Below are 16332 nucleotides of genomic sequence, written 5' to 3'. Positions count from 1 at the left end.
TGCTAGCGGACCCGCGTCTGTTGAGCTGAGTGATTGGAAACAGAAACTGAGGACTGAATTATTAGAAGATGTCAAGGGACAAATGGCGGAGTTGTCTCAGAACCTGCTGGGTGAATTTCGGCGGGGCCGAGTTGAGGGCAGATCAACTGTGAGAGAGAGGTCATATTCAGAGGAGGGGCGAGGTCTTGTGCGCCACCCCCTACGTCCTGCGGGCCCCCGGTTCCAGTGGGATGATCAGGGCAGGCCCATCTGTAATTATTGTGGAGAACCGGGACATACTTGTCGTCAGTGTGGACCCCGTCGGGGTTCGCAAGGGGGTTTTTAGTTCCACCGGTCACTGTGGGTCAAGTGGCCGGTACCCCTTTGTGTGACCCTTTCTCTGCCCCTACTTTACGAGATGACTGGGTAGGGCGTTGTCCCACCGTGGAGGTTCAAGTTAGCGGAGTCACGATAAACTGTCTGGTCGATACAGGATCTCAAGTTACCTTATTCTCGGAGAGTCTGGCCCAGGAACTGTTTGCAGATCGTCGGCTCCAAGCAACGGAAGCTTCCAGATTGACTTTACGGGGGGCAAATGGTCTGGACATCCCCAACACTGGGTACATCGTAGTAGACTTTCTGGTCCGAGGGGTTCCCGTCCAACGAAAAGGGGTTGTTATTGTTCGAGATCACTGCTTGGGCATTCATCGAGCACTCCTAGGGATGAATGTTATACTGGATTGCTGGGAGGAATTGTTTCGGGGCCGGCCGGCTCGGACGTCGCTGTCATCGGTAAGGCAGGACTGGGACCGAATTCTGGCCGATTGCCGAAGAGTGCACGCAGCTAGTCAAGTGGAAGAGAGAGAAGACATCGGTCGAATTGTCTGTCGGTACGCTTTGTCTGTTCCAGCTCAGAGTGAGACCGTCCTTTGGGTCCGAGTGCCTGCAGGACCCCGTGGGTCGGGTACCTGTGTTCTGGTGGAACCTCATGAGGACTGTCAGCCCATCGAAGTGGCTCACGGGCTAACGGTCGTCCGCCGAGGGCGAGTTGCAGTAAAGGTGCGGAACGCCCATCCGTACCCCGTACTCCTTCGTCGACACCAACGTCTGGTCCGAGTTTCCTCGGTACGTCCTGCCCAGGTTTACGAACATCAGGATGTCTGCTTCCGGTAGGTGAGCTCTGTGGTGGTAGAAGTCGCCGTCCGCCCAGTTGAGGCAGAACCGGGCCCTGTGGGAGGAAGGGTGCCGACCCATTTGATGGGAGAGTCCCTGAAGGGTGAGAATCTAGAGGAAGAACAAGTGTTACAGCTCCAGGAGCTTTTGAGAAAATGGCAACATGTGTTCTCAACCCATGAAGAAGATTATGGCTGCACTGGGGTAGTGAAGCATCAAATACCTACCGGTGAGGCGACGCCTAGCCGAGAGCGGTACTGTCCGGTGCCACCCACTCTCTATACCGAGGTTCGCACCCTGTTGAAAGGGATGCTGGAGGCAGGCATTGTCCGAGAGAGCAGTAGTCCGTGGGCAGCGCCAATCGTCCTGGTTCAGAAGAAAACGGGAGCTTGGAGGTTCTGTTGACTACCGCAAACTTAACAACGTGACGAAGAAAGACGCATTCCCGTTGCCACGGATTGAAGACTCACTCACCAGCCTCACCCAAGCGGCGTGGTACTCAACATTGGACCTGGCTAGTGGATACTGGCAGGTGCAGGTGGACGACCGAGATAGAGAGAAAACTGCTTTCACTACCCCGTTTGGGTTATTTGAATGGGACCGTATGCCGTTCGGCCTATGTAATGCCCCTGCGCTTGATATCAACGCTTGATGCAACGCTGTCTAGGCGGACAACTGGTCGATTCGACGCTGGTCTACCTGGACGATGTGATCGTCTTCTCTCCTGATTTCCGCACCCACCTGCATCATCTAGAGGAAGTGTTCAGGGCCATGGAGAAATATGGCCTGAAACTTAGACCAGACAAATGCCAGTTATTGCGGAAGGAGGTACAGTTCTTGGGGCATCATGTCAGTGCTGCTGGGATATCCCCCGACCCGGAGAAGGTGGCGGCGGTCCAAGGGTGGGAGCCGCCCCGGACAGTGAGGCAGGTTCGGTCATTCCTGGGTTTCGTGGGATATTATCGACGGTTTATAAAAGGATTTTCTGGGCTTGCTAAGCCATTGAACCAACTCCTTGCTGGTTCCGGACGTGCCCGCGGCAAGGGCTCCCAGTCAGTGAACTGGGACTCCTCCTGTGAGACCGCTTTTCAGAACCTCAAACAGGAACTTCTGAAGGCCCCTATTTTGGCCTACGCAGACTTCTCCCAGCCGTTCCTTCTGTACACGGATGCTAGCAATGCAGGTTTGGGAGCCGTGTTGGCCCAGGAGCAACAAGGAGTGGAGAGAGTGATTGCATACGCAAGTCGAAGCCTACATCCCGCAGAGCGGAACACGGCGAATTATAGTTCCTTTAAAATCGAACTACTGGCAATGAAGTGGGCAATGGCAGAGAAGTTTAAAGATTACTTGTGGGGAGCCAAGGTAATGGTGATTATGGATAATAATCCATTGGTACACTTGCAAACCGCCAAGTTGGGGGCTGTAGAACAGCGTTGGGTGGCACAACTAGCAAATTATGATTACCAGCTCAAATACCGACCCGGCAGAGAACATGTGAATGCAGATGCCTTGTCGAGACTCCCAGCCACCCAGAGGGACGACCAAACGCCCCTTTGTAGCCCTGGCCCCGAAGACGAGTTGCTGGTGGCGGTGGTGGAAGCTCCCGGGACCCTAAGGGATGTTCCGCTCAGTTGGGGATGGGACCCCGGGCGGTGGAGAAGGCTGCAGCAGGGAGAAGCAGACCTGTGTCAAGTTATGTTGTACCTCGGACGGGGATGCATGCCGAGGGCAGAAGAAAAGCGGGCTCAGACGGTGGGAGTACAACAGCTCCTCAAGCAGTGGAAGAGGTTGCGACTTCGAGAAGGGGTAATCTGCCGTTCAATGCTAGATCCTAGAACTCAGGAGACGGTACATCAGGTGGTGGTACCGGAGGGCCAAGTCTCGGAGCTATTGACCGCCTATCACACCCATGCTGGTCATCAGGGCCAAGAAAAGACGTTGTCGCTGCTGAGGAGGTATTTTTACTGGCCTATGATGGAGAAGAAAGTCGAGGAGTTTGTTCAGAGTTGCCCACGGTGTACGTTGTTCAAACGCAGGAAGGAAGCCCGAGCCCCACTGGTCCCCATGCGGCCTAAAGCACCTTTGCACATGTGGGCTGTCCCAACTGTAGATCAGACAGCAGCTACCACAGCCAGCGCCCTTTGGAGGGCAGTGATACAACCCTTCGGCTGCCCAGGGAAGGGGAAGCTCAGCGATCGCTGGGAGTCGATGCCATATGTGGTGGAACGACGGCAAGGGCCTGATGCTCCAGTTTACTCGATACGGCCCGAGGGAAAACCAGGACCGATACGGGTGCTCCATCGAAACCTGCTCCGTCCATGCCCGAACTATCCACAGCCAGTGGCTGAAGCCCCAAGTGTGCCACCCATCCTAGAGGTACCCATGGTAGGGTGGGCTGTGGTCCCAAGGGACCCTGAAGTTGGAGCAAGAGCGGCTCCGCCCTCGCCACCCCGTCGATCCCAGCGGGACACCCGAGGACGGCCACCTGAGAGGTACGGCGAATGGAACTGAAGGAACACCGGTTCTCGGGACTAGAACCGATTGGTAGGGGGGGATGTCACGGGTGACAAACGCTCAGCGAGCGGAACTCTCTTGGCAAGTTTCCCGAGGGAACCATTTGGGTGCAACACGTCTCACTTTGGTTCCGGGTGTGGCAGGAACATTGTACGGCCTGATTAACGCTAACGCACGGCAGGTGTGTGTGCTTCACAAAGACAGATAAAAGGGCCATTCAGAGAAGCTTTGAGGCGCGTTGTTTTCTGGGAGTGAGTTCGTTGTCCAGGAGAGAAGTTCAGGTCTTGTCAGGGCAGTTTCAGGCACAAGCTTGTCAGTGAAGTTTGTTGGGAGTGGGAGCCGCCCAGGATGTCTACTGGATGAATTTATCGATTGGATCTATGCTGGGAAGAGAGAGAGAAGATAAGTGAATTGATTCCATCTTTCCAATATTCAGAAAGCTTGAAGAGCATACAGTGAATGTAGATCTTACTGGTAGGGAAGCTTTGGGTTTCAGAGTGGGCTGAAGAGGAATTGAGAACTGAATACCCCTGACGTGAGCGGAACGGATGGATTGAGGCTCTGATCAGCCCTATTGTGTGAGTGGATTGCAGTGCTTTTGTCTCATTGATATACATGGATTCATTGCTGTGGATTTGAAGTGAACACGAGTGTGGTGTGTCTTTGCTGAGAAGTGGCCCAACCCTTGCTTACACGTTTGTGGAAAGAAATATTATTAACCTCTTCTCTGCTTGAGCCCTGTGAGTGTACAGCTACGCTGGTGATATATTATTAACCTCTTCTCTGCCTGAGCCCTGTGAGTGCACAGCTACGCTGGTGAGATATTATTAACCTCTTCTCTGCCTGAGCCCTGTGAGTGCACAGTTACGCTGGTGAGATATTATTAACCTCTTCTCTGCCTGAGCCCTGTGAGTGCACAGCTACGCTGGTGAAATATTATTAACCTCTTCTCTGCCTGAGCCCTGTGAGTGCACAGCTACGCTGGTGAGATATTATTAACCTCTTCTCTGCCTGAGCCCTGTGAGTGCACAGTTACGCTGGTGAGATATTATTAACCTCTTCTCTGCCTGAGCCCTGTGAGTGCACAGCTACGCTGGTGAAATATTATTAACCTCTTCTCTGCCTGAGCCCTGTGAGTGCACAGCTACGCTGGTGAGATATTATTAACCTCTTCTCTGTCTGAGCCCTGTGAGTGTACAGCTACGCTGTGTGAAATATTATTAAATTCTTCTCTGCCTGGGCCCCGTGAGTGTACAGCTACGCTGGCGAAGTAGTATCAACCTCTCTTCTGCTTGAGCCCTCATCCTGTACTGAGAAGAAATCTTACCTCCCTACTTACCGTCTGAGTCCTGGACGTGTGCAGCATCGCTGGTGAAGTAAGCTTTTAAACCACTGTTTCCCTATTGTGCACTACGAAAGTATCCTGTACTGAGAAGAATTCTTACCTTCCTACTTACCGCCTGAGTCTTGGAAGTATGCAGCAGCGCTGAGAAGTAAGCTTTTAAACCACTGTCTCCCTATTGTACACTACGAAGGTATCCTGTACTGAGAAGAAATCTTACCTCCCTACTTACCGTCTGAGTCTTGGACATGTGCAGCATCGCTGGTGAAGTAAGCTGTTGGATTACTGTTCAATTACTGTGCACCGACGAAAGTATCCTGTACTGAGAAGAATTCTTACCTTTCTACTTACGGTCTGAGTCCTGGAAGTAGGCAGCATTGCTGGTGAAGTAAGCTTTTAAACTACTGTCTCTCTATTGTGCACGGACGAAAGTATCCTATACTGAGAAGAATCCCTACCTTCCTACTTACGGTCTGAGTCCTGAAGTATGCAGCATTGCTGGTGAAGTAAGCTTTTAAACTACTGTCTCTCTATTGTGCACAGACAAAAGTATCCTGTACTGAGAAGAATCCCTACCTTCCTACTTACGGGCTGAGTCCTGAAGTATGCAGCATCGCTGGTGAAGTAAGCTTTTCAACCACTGTCCCCCTATTGTGCACTACGAAGGTATCCTGTACTGAGAAGAAATCTTACCTCCCTACTTGCCGTCTGAGTCCTGGACGTGTGCAGCATCGCTGGTGAAGTAAGCTGTTGGATTACTGTTCAATTACTGTGCACCGACGAAAGCATCCTGTATTGAGAAGAATTCTTACCTTCCTACTTACCTACCGTCTGAGTCCTGAAGAATGCAGTATCGCTGGTGAAGTAAGCTGTTGGATTACTGTTCCATTACTGTGCACTGACGAAGTTATCTATCTGTAGTGGGAAGAAGATCTAGGAAACGTTGAAGTCCATTACGTCTGAGTTCATTGATAAATAGTGTTCAATAAAGATTGTTATTTCTTGGAAAATCGTTTCATTTGTCTGCTTCGTCCAACTGTTGCGGGCCTGTGGTGTCGGCTCCTCGCGGTGGTGGTGCATTAAAGACAGGGGCGGCTGGTCATTGGATCGAGATTGTCCCGGTGACATATACACTCTCAGAAATAGGGGTACAGTAGGAGTCCATTTCTGTACCCCAAGGTATAATCTACACTAACGTACCCCATAGGGCTTGTTATTGGGCCTCAAGGTACATATATGTACCTTTTTGTGGGTCAAAAAGGTACATATATGTCCCCCAGCATTAAAAGGTACATATATGTACTTTTTCTTTTAAAGGTTAAGGTACAATATCAAGAGAAAGCCTCTGCTAAGCCAATTATTATTATTATTATTATTATTATTTTATTTTTATTTTTTTGTAAAAGTAGTTGTTTAAAGGTTTTAATGACACCTTAATTATTTAAGGTAGATTTTAACTTATCGCTATATTTGAGTAGCCTTGAAATAAAGGAAATAAATGTTTTGTAAGTCAATTTGCTGATTTAAAATCATTATAATACAATTATTCAGCTGATGAAATTATAATATTATATTGATTATGTAAATGACAAATGGCTGATTCTCACTGTTATAGTTTATTTCATCAGAAACATTTTTGCATTGATTGCATAGCCTGAGTACATTATCCCTCCCTAATTTACTGGAGAGAGCGGGAATGGAGACTGCCAGCTCACTACTTTTGATTGGTGGAAAGATGTGTCAAATATGTAGAGCCAGTCCTGATTGGCTGCTTGAATCTCAATTTAAGAGAACGTCGTCCAGTTCGCGGTCTTTCTTTCGGCAATCGGTGGAGAAGAAGTCATTCGGTTAAGTTACTCATGGTTCTTACAGGGCTTTCAACCGAGGAGGTCCTTCAAAAAATATCAGAAGCAGGCATAGAAGTAACCGGCGTCGAAGCCCAGAGATTCAGAGGTAAGCTTTTATTTAAATGCCATTTTAGTTGACAAAATATTTGTGGTAGCCAATGCTAACGGGCTAATGTTACCCCGCCAAATTGTATATGTCCTCTGGCCATGTTTTTTAATATTAATATTATAAAGTATTAGGATTGCAGAGGACTTTTCAGAACTTTAAACTATGACCGGGCCTTGTGCATAAGCTCGACAGTTGGTGGCGTCATAGGCCAGTCCCGCCACGCCACCATCTTGGCCGCTGCATTTGCGTTGTGAAATGCGGCCGCCATCCTAAACACTTAAATCTTAGTTTCGTTGCGTGGCAGCAGTTTAGATGCTGAGCGCTATAACGTACAGCATTTTCCTGTTCAAATCCGCGGACAATCGCAAATAGAGCTCGGGGTAGAGCCCTGCTCGGGACTGTTTTCTTCATCCCGCTCCCGCCCGCGTCCGCCGAATTTCTGACTATTACCGCCCGCTCCCGCAACGTGTGTGTTACACTCCTGCCCGCTCCCGCAATATGTATGTCCACTCCCGCTCGCACCCGCAAAACTCTGAGAATTTATTCCCGCACGATAATAGAAATGCATTGATTTTGCCTCTTCTCCCGTCCCGCAGGAAAAAAAAAACGTATTTGTATTGGTGTTATTAAAGAGATTCATGTTTTTTTCTTTCCCTGGCCTGCATGTATTCTGACACACTGGTAGGGATTAGTAGCCTGGGCTATCGGGGACATCTCAAACGCTTAGGCTACCGACTTCAAGTACTTTTTTCACGTAATCGCCGGAATGCAGCCAGAGGAGGGAGCGCCGTGCCACTCATTACAACACACAGACTAATCCAGCGCGTTGTGCCGTAGACAGGCCGTTAGAAGTATAGAACGGATTTGCATCGGGCGAGGGAAGAGGGAGGGCACTGCGGGTCAGCCCAAACAACGGGAAAAAGGCGAGTGGACGGAAGAAAACTGGACAGGTTTTCCCGAAACCCCCTCTCGAAATCCCCCTGTAAAAACAAGTTAAGCTGTCCAATGAATGGAGTTGCACTTTACCTTATTGGAATACCTCCGTCCTGAAAACGAAGTAAGTTTAAGACTTAAACATACTAGTATTTATGTCTTGAAGCATCGCAGACGCGACGTAGGTTGTCGCCCACTATGACACTATACGAGATGAAACGATCGAATCTTGCGTCCCAACGCCCGTTGTCTTCTACGAATCCCCACGACACCCTATGTCAAACGAATCGGGCTAAAATCGTGTAATCTGAACCAGGCACAACAGTAGTTCCGCATTACATTAACGTTACATAATATGCACACAAGTTTTATTTATTTTTATACCGTGTATATTAATGCACCGAACCTAACATGGGCATTGGCCACAAAGCTAATGTTGTTGCTATTATATGCTGGTCAAATTATTTAATTTTGTTTGGATTACTTTTTAGTCAAGTGCACAGCTGTTTCATATCCCTGTTTACTTTATTTCAGATAATGATGTGGATGGTGAAACAGTTGACTGTGGCCTCACAGAGACTATGGTATCGTACTTGTTTCAAGGATCTTTTAAGAAGCAGGTCAAATTCAACCAGTTTGTATGCAAGCTGAAAGAGCCAGTAGTAACGCTGACATTAGAGCCTGTGCCTCCAGAGGAATGCCAGCAATCTAGTTCAGCTATACCAAGGTTAGTGAATGTATGATGTTTTCAAAGCATCTTCCAAGTTTCATCTTAGCTTTAGTGACCAACTTGAAGCTTAAGAACACTAGTACACTAGTACCATAACTTTTGTTCTAGTAATTATTGTCCTCATAGCGGCTAATATTTGGGGCAGACATTGCTTTTTTTAAGGCTACCTGAATTTTCATACCTGACCTGTTGCAAGGATTTAAGATATATTATCAAAGACTGCAGGCCTGCGCTTTACATATTGTTTGGTAACCTATTAATTGGAAGGGTCTTAGCAGTGTAAACTGTTTGTTTTAATTTGATTTACACCTGAAATTAAAAGTAAAAAAAAAAAAAAAAATGCTATATTACAGGAATGGAGCTAATGTGAGACTGCCTGGTAGTTTTGACATTCCAGCATTCCCCAGCTACCTACAAACAAAACTAGACAACAAAGAACCATGCCAGAAAAATCCAAAGGATAGACACATAATGATCCGGGTTCTCTATGAGGCTGTGGCACAATACACAATGTACGTAAGTGTGTTGAAGGCAATACTAGACATGGGAAAGCGATACAATGATTTGCAAGACTTGAATGTCAGTGATGCATCAACCTAAGCTAGTTCAAACAAGTTAACTTAACCTGCATGTAAAAGGAGATGTCACCTAGACTTAAAGCAGTTGAGCTAAGGCTAATCTATACTTCCATTAAAATTTAATCTGATTCTAGGAAACCACCAGAAATAGTTAAATTCCCTAGGGGGGAAATATTTTTATAGGTGTATAAAAAATCTCTGTATACTCAATTTGAAAGAAGAGATCATATTGGAATTTTGCTTGGTGACAGTGGGTATGCTCTGAAGGATTTCTTGTTTACGCCATACTTGCACCCAACAACAGCTGAACAACTGCGCTACAACCAGGCTCATATACGCACAAGGGGTTTAGTCGAGCGCATGTTTGGAAGAGTCGTTTTCAGTGCTTTAGGAAAACACTCAGATTCAAACCAAGTAGATGCTGTACTGTCATCATTGCAACAGCTGTTCTTCACAACTACCAGGGATGCCCAGATCCCCCAATAGAAGAAGATGACCATCCAGATGTGCCACCATTTACAACAAACCACAGAGAAGGACTTGCATACAGGGATGCTTTTGCATTGTGCCACTTTAAATAGATCTGTTTACATTATTTAACTTTCAACCCTCTGTTCAGATCTGATAAATGTAAAAATAAAACAAAATATTTGTTGAAAGTGTACAACTTTTTGGTCAGGTATGTAACTGAAACCACCACAGCATCCATCTTTTCTTAATAAAACAATATTTATTTCACAGATTCATGTACTGATGTGACATTTGAGCCTGTTGCATCTCTCTCTCCTTCATCTTTATCTCCAGTTCTACTTGTAGTATCTTCATCTTCATTTCATGCTCCTCCTTAAGATACTTCAATTTATGTTCATGAAAATCATTAGCCAACTTTTCATGAACAGTGAGTCTTTTCTTCTGGTTACCAGTACTGGCAGACATTGCTACCCTAGCTTCTGAGGATGTGGAGGGTAAGCTGCTTTCCAATTGTTCAGTTCTGTTTTGACCTTCTCCTTGAAACATGAACAGTTCATATATGGTCAAATAAATACAGATTAAATCGGAAAATGTTTCACATCATATGACAGAAGCAAATAGAAGTTTGAGAGGAGAGAAACAAAAGCCAAAATCATATTCAAATACTTAATATAGGTGCATGTGATCCATCATATGAACTGTCCAGATGGTCATCATCTGGTATGTTCTCCAAAGGTTGCTGATTCTCCAGTATTCCTGTCAGTTACTCATCCAACACATCACAGTCTTTATTTGCAGGTCCTCCGCCAGTCTTAAACCTCTCTCTTCGAGCTTCAGCAAGTTTTTTTTAGGTTTATTTTGAAATTTTTCCACAACACCTGTATTAAATAACTATTGTAAATACAACATTGATTTTAAAAAGCCATAATAAAACTAATGCTTCTTACCTGAAGTTGTTGTATTGTTTTTGTAGATGTGTGTTCATTTGCATTAAATTAATTACAAATAGATGTCCAGGCATTCCTTTTATTTGATTCAACAGCTGATGTGTGCAGTTTATCTTCGATAACAAGATGTCTCGAAACTATTTGCTTTAAAAGACTTTTCTCATGTTCAAAAAAGTTCTTTGATCGTACTCTCTTTTCAGCTTCCATTGCCATTTGCTTCTCAGTTGCATACAATTTTAACCTTTTCTTGGTTCATTCCATCTTTTATAGGCAACCTCAATCCAGCTAATCCTGATTTGCACAGGTGGTATTAAATGAATCAAGTGTATTTTAGTTGAGGACTCCATAGTCCAGGTGTAAGTAATCTGTACTTAATCTGTGTTTCAGAAAGCCAGTAGTTGCGTTCGAAACCGCATACTTCTATACTATATTGTAGGCAAAAAGCAGTAGGCGAGTGAATTAGTAGGCGAGTGGACTAATTCTCGCGAGATTCGGACGAATGTATACTTAAAGTGCATTCGAATATGCCTACTTACCTACTATATAGTAGGGAAAAAGAGTACGTGAAGAAAGAAGTACGTTCGAAACCTCAGTATTCATAAAAGAGTAGGCGAGAAATCCCCGGATGTCCTACTGCTTCAGCCCAGATTCTGAAGTGTTCATCTGATGCACACTTTTCAATCTCAGGAGGCCACAGGAGGCCAAAACGTCATCATCGAACGTGATTGAGAACCCGCGATGAGGGTGTTTACAAATGTGAGTATTACAAACTAATACACGGTTCCCTGTCTTAAAATCAGATTTGTTGAGCTACTGTATCGTAAACTGCTGATTTGCATAAGGTGTCAAGACATTAGACAGTAACGTTAAAGTATATTTGTGATTTCGCTGTAAAACACATTTTATACAACACATATACATCTTAAAGATGATTACTAAATGTTTAACAACTGACAGGAACATGTTCTAAGAGAATTAAATGAGCACATCACAACACCAAACAGACATCTAAATGAGTGACGGTATGTGAGCTTATGTAGAGTTCACTGTTGTCAACACTGCTTTAGATGACTTTTATGTAAAAAAACACATGTAGGCCTACATATAGTAACTAAACATGAGGTATCTATTTCATTTGTCTATTAGTACTGTTGATAAATTCAGGAGCATTTGTATTTGATGATAAACCAATTAACACAACAGCTACCTCATAAATATGGTATTGAGCACATGAATCAGAGGGAACTGAATCTTGGCTGGATGTTACAGGGACAGATGAGACAAGTATGCTTGTCTGGTGAAGAGTGATTGATGAAGCAGTGCTGCCATCAAAGGCTTTGAGTGAATACACTACAGACATCAGTAAAACATATTTTAAACCTTAAGTTGCAGTTTATTAATAATATTTAATTAAAAAAAATAACTTTAAGCAGAGCTATTATAGCACTTTTCTTATTCTTGATTTCTGTGCCTTTGTTGCAGATATTTTGTGGTGGAGCAGGACCTGAAAGCAAAGGTGATAGCAGTATTTGAAAAAAAAGTAAAATCTAAAACTTAATATAAAGTTAGATAATTTTGTTGCTTCTAATACAGAGATCTAATGCCATTGTGCTGTAAAATGACAACTTTTGTATTGTATTTGTGCATCTTTGTATGATCGAAATGTCTGCAGACTGGTGTGTGCAGTAAGAAAAGAGAAATCCACAGCAGCATCCTGGAAATGGCCAAGTGCCATCAATGAGACCCTCCATCACTCCACCTGCCCTTGGTCTCATCTGGACCAGATGTTGCTGTGGTCTCTTCATCCTCAGAGACCAAAGAGCCAGCGAGAGCATCTAGAGAAAGACTAAAATACCAATATGTCTGAAGCTTTGTTCCATGTGTCTTTATTTATGTTCAACTTTAATTTATTATTTTACTCATTTATCCATGTTGTTGTCTGTAAATAAAATATAAGTTTCATTAACATATGCATTAATTAATTAATTAATAAAATAAACATGCTTGTTTTACTAAAAATATAATTAATTATAGGTCAGCATGTACCATTATTATTGATCAGTGCATTCTGAAGTACTCTTAATTTCTAAGTAGTAATACTTAAATTTTTTTGAGTGTAAAATCAACTGTCTTCTCCAAACAAGATCTTCGAGCAGCGGATCCATGTCTCCTTTGTGCAGATATTGCAAACATGGAGGAAGATGTACTAGGAAGGGTCGTTGTGTTACTGATGCTATGAGGTGTTTGAGCACCGTTTGTGCTTATTAGGGGCCAAGCACCGAAGGTGCATAGGCACCTATTGTAATCGTTCTGTTTCTTATTATTATTATTCTTCCGCCACAAGTCTAAGGCAGCCCATAGAACCGCTTGCGGGAAAGTTGTATAATTTGTCACACTGATAGAGGACAGTCTCAACTTTAACCATAGCAAGTTTGAAGTCTCTAACTCAAACTCTCTAGCGCCACCACTTGTCCAAACTTTCACTTTCTTTTTGCTGATAACTTTTGAACCGTAAGCCATAAAATCAAAATTCCAATTTTCTCTGAATCCTTGGGTCATGCTGAGTCGAATGAACAGCAAATTTCAAAAATCAGAAGGTTTAGTTTTTTTTCAATAATTTATTGTTTGTAAAACCTACTTTTTCGAACTCGTCCTAGACGGTTTGTCTGATTTTCACCAAAATTGGCTCAGATCATCTTCAGACCATGCAGGCAAAAAGTTATGGAATTCAAGTTGATTGAAAAAACCGTTATCGAATAACGCGCTAATGAATTCTACGAAAAGCGTTCAAAAATGTAAGTGAGGCCATATCTCCGCAACGCTTTGGAATATTGAGACCAAACTTGGTGTGTGTTATAACAAGCATGACCTGAGGCTACCTGCAGAGTTTCGTCACAGTACCACCTAGTGGTCAGGAGATATGAAAGTTGCCTATTTTTGCTTATAACTTCTTAGTGATTTGGCCAAAAATCTCGTCCCGTTAGATTCGGAGGAGCATGTCGAGTCGAACCATATCCAATTTTCCCATGTCAGCCATTTTGGGTGTCGGCCATTTTGAATTTAGCTTTAAAATGCTGTATCTTGAGAACGGATTAACGTATCGTTTCGACAATAATTACAAAAATGTTCGGCACCATGCCCTGAATGTACATAAAAATTTTGGGGCCAGCGCCACCTTGTGGTCAAAAGTTATAACGAAATTCTAAAAATGCTAATAACTTCTGTAAAAAAATGGCTTATTGTAATAAAAGTGATCTCAAAATATTCCTTGGGTCAGGCCGAGAACATTGATACCAATTATGCCAAAATTGGTCTAACTTCCTGTTCGCCATTTTAATGAATGTAGAAAACCTACTTTTTCGAACTCCTCCTAGACCGTTAGTCGGATTTTCACCAAATTTGACTCGGATCATCTTCACACCATGCTGACAAAATGTTATGGATTTTGTGTTGATATTCAAAACCGTTTTCATTTAACACATCAACGAATTTGCTGGAAAGATGCCAAAGCGCATCGGAAGCTGTATCTCTGCAAAGCTTTGAGATATTTGCACCAAATTTGGTATGAGGCATTACCACCTCACACTGATTACACCACATTAATTTGGTAACAGCGCCACCTATTGGTCAAGAGTAATGAACCATTAATTAACCATTAGTTTTAAAATGATCAAAAATGCTAATAACTGTAGATAGCATTAGCTTATTGTAATGAAACTGATCTCAAAATATTCCTTGGGTCATGCCGACAACATAGATACCAATTATGCCACAGTTGGCCAAACTTCCTGTCCGCCATTTAGATCTATGTTGAAAACCTACTTTTTCGAACTAGTCCTAGACCGTTTGTCCGATTTTCACCAAAATCGAGTCAGATCATCTTCAGACTGTGCTGACAAAAAGTTATGGATTTCATGTTGATAGTTGAAATCGTTTTCGTACAGCAGCTCTATAAATTTTAGGCTTGATGTGAAAATGACTCTAAGGCTATATCTTTGGAAAACTGACATAATGACACCAAACTTTGTGTGAACGTTTGTCATCTCACACTAAACACACCACATCGATTTGATAACAGCGCCACCTGTTGGTCAAACCTAATAAGCCATTAAATCATATCAGTAGGCGTTCTACATAATTTTTCTGTCGTTTTGACTAAAATCATCCTAAAATGGCTTCTTTTTACTTATTGTTGCAGTTGGTCTGCTGTTCCTGCCATCCTTAGCTCCTCATTTTCCCATTTGAGTGCTTGGCCCCGTAATTGCTGCTTGCAGCTATATTTTTCTTTTTATTATTATTACTACATAACTTATTATTACAGGCTCAGGGAAAGGTGGTATTTATCTTTAACAATGAACAATCATAATGAGAAAACCTGAAAACATAACTATTAGGCTTGCTTACATCATAGTATGCAATTATATACACAGGGAAATATGATTAAATATCTCTGAATAATCCAAATATTCACATCATCGTTTATCAAAAATTGGATTTGTTTTTGTTACTGATAAGCCTCAGGGATGAAAAAGGATTACATTCAACAAGAATTTAAGATAGCTTTGCGTGTGGATAAACAATTTTGAATATAAAACAAAACAAATAACTTATTTAAAAAATAAAGAATTTGGTTTTTCGTAACAAAAATTATTTCTTTGAGAATTAAAAAAATGCAAAAACCTTAATGAACCCAAAATGTATCTGTACAATCACAATAAAAGAACAGCTGTTTATTCAACATGACCACAAAATGAACAAATTTCATCAATATCAAAATATTTATAGAAAGATGAATTAAACCTGTCGCTATATGTTAAGTTGTTGCACTTGTTATAACGTCGTTGGTCACATGATAACGTCAACATGGCGGAAGACGTGCAGATCCCATTCATACTCAACGAGATTTGGCTGTAGAATACATACTCTTTTAGCGCTCGTTAAGTAAGTACTTATTGAAATTAAGTACCTACTCATTGAGTATGCGGTTTCGAACGCAGCCATTTAAAAAAAAAAAAAAAAGATTAACTATTCTAGATTAAGGCCTACTCCTGTCTTAATTTAATTTTGGTCCGGGAAACCACCCCTTAGTGTTTATTTTTATGTCAGATGTGTTTGTTAGTGTATCTCTCTCTATCTCAATTCCCATAAAGGCACCAAGTGTTCTGGGTGAGGATCCATCCTCCATTGAGGCTCATGTGAAAAATGTCTTAAATAGCCAGTACCAGAAGATGCTACCTGACTTCAGGATTGTACGTGACCGAATGCAGCAGACGTTTGCATGGCGGCAAAAGGAGATTGCTGATGGCATGACTGTAGAGGACACAGTTAAGAAGTACCCTTTTTTTAAGGACACCCACCGGGGTAAAAATGTATCCTAAGATCATAGTTAGAATTCTTAATGGTATATTCTTATTTGCTGGTCCGTGTGAGTGTAATGCATGCACCAAGTTTGATTCCCTGTCATGAAAATGAGAACTTCACCAGGAGTGTACTGGTCCAAAATGGCGTACACACAGATACAGGGCTCAGTGCGACCATTTTGCTCACTTATGCCCCTAAAAATCGATATGTGCGAACTGGAAAAATAATTTACGAGCACAATGTGCGAGTAACTACAACCTACCAAAATCCCCCCCACCCCCCCAGCTGCGGTGCACCTTCACTAATCATTCAAAACACCACGTCCCGAGTAGCAGGCAGGACGCGACA

This window comes from Garra rufa, chromosome 11 (genome assembly GCF_049309525.1).
Source record: "Garra rufa chromosome 11, GarRuf1.0, whole genome shotgun sequence".
NCBI classification, from domain to species: domain Eukaryota; kingdom Metazoa; phylum Chordata; class Actinopteri; order Cypriniformes; family Cyprinidae; genus Garra; species Garra rufa.
Note: the sequence above shows the minus strand (reverse complement) of the source record.